The sequence below is a fragment of the Grammomys surdaster genome, unplaced genomic scaffold (assembly GCF_004785775.1).
Source record: "Grammomys surdaster isolate TR1022 unplaced genomic scaffold, NIH_TR_1.0 123473, whole genome shotgun sequence".
Classification (NCBI taxonomy): Eukaryota; Metazoa; Chordata; class Mammalia; order Rodentia; family Muridae; genus Grammomys; species Grammomys surdaster.
The window spans coordinates 1-507 of NW_021618710.1; positions in this window are offsets into that span (position 1 = coordinate 1).

Genomic DNA, 507 nt, shown 5'->3' on the forward strand with positions numbered 1-507 from the left:
TCCTGGGCCTACCAACCTCTAAACATTTCTACTGTCACCCTGTAACACGAAACAAACAGACTCATCATTTCTACTGTCACCCTGTAACAGGAAACAGACTCATGAGCAGTTCACAGCAAACAGGACGAGTAGCTACTCACTGGGAGTCAGTTCAGGGGGTTTGTTTCTTCTTTTATTTCTCAGTACTCCTAACATATTTTATGTTACCTTTACACAGGAAGCAGACATCTTTAAAAGATTTAAAACTGCATTCTGCCCAATCATTCTATGATGAAATTACCAAGAAAAACAATAGTAAAATTTATCTTCACATTGGAAACCTTACTTGAACTAAAATCAATCTAAACTTAAATATTTTTCTACATACACCTCTTCCAGAGTAAGGTGGATGAAAATTTCCATTGAGAAAAAGCTGGCTCTGATCCTGGAATTCCACTTAAAATAAGTAAGACTAAGAGATCCACCTGCCCCTGCCCCTGCCCCTGCCCCTGCCCCTGCCCCTGCCCC